At 36.2% G+C, this 3068-nt stretch overlaps 1 long non-coding RNA gene across 1 annotated transcript; it reads left to right on the top strand.

Annotated features, from left to right (window-relative positions):
* The first annotated feature begins 432 nt into the window (after positions 1-432).
* On the top strand, positions 433-1947 carry LOC113273564. The gene is made up of 3 exons (XR_003322480.1): positions 433-571; positions 1064-1307; positions 1393-1947. It is a non-coding gene; the product is annotated as an uncharacterized LOC113273564 (long non-coding RNA).
* Positions 1948-3068: the final 1121 nt, after the last annotated feature.

Raw genomic sequence — 3068 nt, 5'->3', positions numbered from 1 at the left:
TTACTATTTTCTTTTGGTTCACTTCAGGATGACATATTGCTGATACACCCTCTCATTTTTGATCAACATAATCTTTTCTTCGGGGATTGAGAAAGAAAATTAGTGATCACCAATGATATTTCAATTGTCTCTTACAAGTTACAACCAAACGGAATCCTAACTGGATCAAAATAATTAATGTTTGTGTTCCAGTTTATTTTCTCTAAGCACTTCCGAATTGTTCCAGAAATTGAAATGTCTCTGCAGTTATACGTTTCTCGCATGAACATAATTAACCTCATTTAGTTGGGGCCCCAAAAACCAATTAGGGCCCTGACAATTTATACCCACACCAAATATTAAAGGGGAGTCCAAAAAACGGTGAAAATACCATTCTACCCTTTTCTAATTACTAATCTAAAAATCCTATTAACCCTTAATCCTAGGCCCCCAATTTCATTTCATCTCTAAACAAAAATTAGTCTCTTCTTCTCTTCCTCTCCTTCTCCGTATTCACTCCATCTCCATTAATGACCCAGAGGAACAAATCAAAAGAGGCGGAATCGGACTAAGGTATGGCTCCAATCAGAAGGTATGTGAATTAAAAACCCCTAATCTATCTTGGGTTTGCGTTTAATTTGTTATGCTGATTGAAAATTTTGGTTTTTAACTGCAAAATTGCAGTTGCATATCTAGGGTCGTCATAGTCGAAGTCTTTATTCCCTAACGATTTTTCATCTGCATGTTGATATATTATGAAAAATCGTTAATGTTTATGCTGAGGAAGACAACGACCCTAGGTTAGACAGGAGGATGTTTTAAGTACCCCGATGACGATTCTTGTTGACGACCTATTTTATTGCTAAACGATTCTATATTATACAAAACTACCTTTCTGTCCAAAATAATGAAAGGGTCGTTAGTTTTGATATATAAACCATTAAAGATTCCTTATGACGACCCATTTTTAGAACCTAACGACTTTCCAAATAATCAGAAGGGTCGTTATCGAAAAGAAGTAGAGTCGCCATTATGTATTTGAGAATCGTCATGGTCTAATTTGGAGTCGTCATTTATGTTGAAGGGTCTTTTGTGATGATGATGATGATGATGATGATGGTCATGCTGGTAACGGTGGTTCTGGTCGAGGTGATGGTGGTGGTGGTAAGGAGGATTTGGAGATTGAGGAGGAGGAGGATGAACGCAATGATGATGATTAGGAGGATGATGGAAATGGTGGTGGTAGTGGTGATAAGGATGATGATGATGGTAATGATGCAGGTGATAAGAAGGATGAAGAGGATGATTTTACCATTCTTAAGCTTGTGGTGAGTATTTATTTTTGTAATTTTCATCGCCGTGTACATACAAATATAAGTATGTTAATGTGAATTTATATTTGGATGCAACTAGAGAGAACAAATGAATATTTTTTCCAAGGCACTGTGTTGCTCGGCTGACAAAGGGGAAGTGTTCGATCCTGACAAACAACGTCGGTACACTTGTTACTTCAGACACGTTGAAAATACCAATGCAAATAAAATGTTTGCTGAGCTGGCTAAGGAAGGTAAGAGGACCAGGAAATCACGTAGCCAACTAGGAGAAGAACGTGCTGAACAGGGACAAGGTAGCCATCATGATGAACAAGGCAGTAGAGAAGATGGTGGTTCCCCAGGGGGCAGTGCAACTCAGGGTCCTTCTAATAGAATCCGGAAAGTTAGCCGATCAGGGAGGTAAAAGGGTTGAGGTGGTGGTATTGAGTGAGGAGATGTTATTGTCGAAATGAACTTATGTTTTATGTTACTTTCGACTTGAACTTATGCTTATTAACTTTACTTAGATGCAACTATTTTGTGTATTAGATGCTAGGGGTTTGGTTTAGATGTTGAAACTATTTTGCTTTCTTAAGATTTTAGAACGTTGTTTAGAAGTTATTTGTTTAAATGTTGGCTAGAATGAATAAATACTCTGAAGCTGATAAGATTATATATTGTGGCATCTTAAGGGTCGTCAACTATATATTTAGCAGAATAACGACCCTAAAGCTGATAAGATGGAATATTCCATCGCAGTCTTAGAGTCGTTAACCCTATATTTATAACGTTGACGACTCTCAGCTATCTATGAAATGGTTGGTTAGTGTCGTTATTTTATATGATTACAGAATGACGACCCTAAGAGTTACATTCACAGAGAGTTTTATGTTTTAGAGTCGTCATGGTATAAACAAGACAGAGTAACGACGACGCTAAGTGACTTAGCTAGCTAGAGTCGTCAATGTTTATCACACCAATTATTAACTTAACTTAATTAATTATTAACTCTAATCACTTAAGGATAGTTTTGGCATTAAAATTTTTTATGGATAAGGGGTAACCAAATTTAGGTTTAGATGACCTTTTTTGTCATGTAATGTGAAGCCCCTAATTGTTTTTTGGGGCCCCAATTAAATTAGGATAAGTAATCCCTTGTTATCATGTAGTAGGGTTGATGGATGCTATTGCTATTGTTATGTCATCTCACTAGCGAGCCAGCTCAATTTTGTTTTCATAATAACCCACAGGATGATCCACGCATATGGCTATCTATATATGTCTAATTGTATATCGTGCATCATGGTTGATTTCCATTTTTATTATCATAACAATATATATATGTTCTCTAAAAAAGTCAATTCTCATTAACGGTCAAGAAACGGCCAAAAGAAAGTCAAAATCTGTTGCCGCCGCTCATCACAATTGAGAAACACAATATACACACATATTATTTTTTTCTTCTTTTTCTGAAGGACTCAATTATCATTTATCATACACTTGACTTTTGAGTGTTTGATTATATTTCAATTATCATTTATCATACACTTGACTTTTGAGTGTTTGATTATATTTACTTCTAAGAGCAACTACAGTGGTGCGAGTATAACCAAAATTAAAGACAAAAAAAAACGATCAAATTTGAGTTTAGTCTGATGTGTGATGTTACGGATAGAAGATTAAATTTGGTCGAGCGTGCACTATACATTCGCCTGGTGTGGGGCGTAAACTATACATACGCCCGATGCAATTCCAAAAAAAAAAATGGGGCGGAGG

This window comes from Papaver somniferum, chromosome 4 (assembly GCF_003573695.1).
Source record: "Papaver somniferum cultivar HN1 chromosome 4, ASM357369v1, whole genome shotgun sequence".
Taxonomy (NCBI): domain Eukaryota; kingdom Viridiplantae; phylum Streptophyta; class Magnoliopsida; order Ranunculales; family Papaveraceae; genus Papaver; species Papaver somniferum.
The sequence above is the reverse complement of the archived record's forward strand: the minus strand, read 5'-3'. Positions and strand labels throughout refer to the sequence as shown.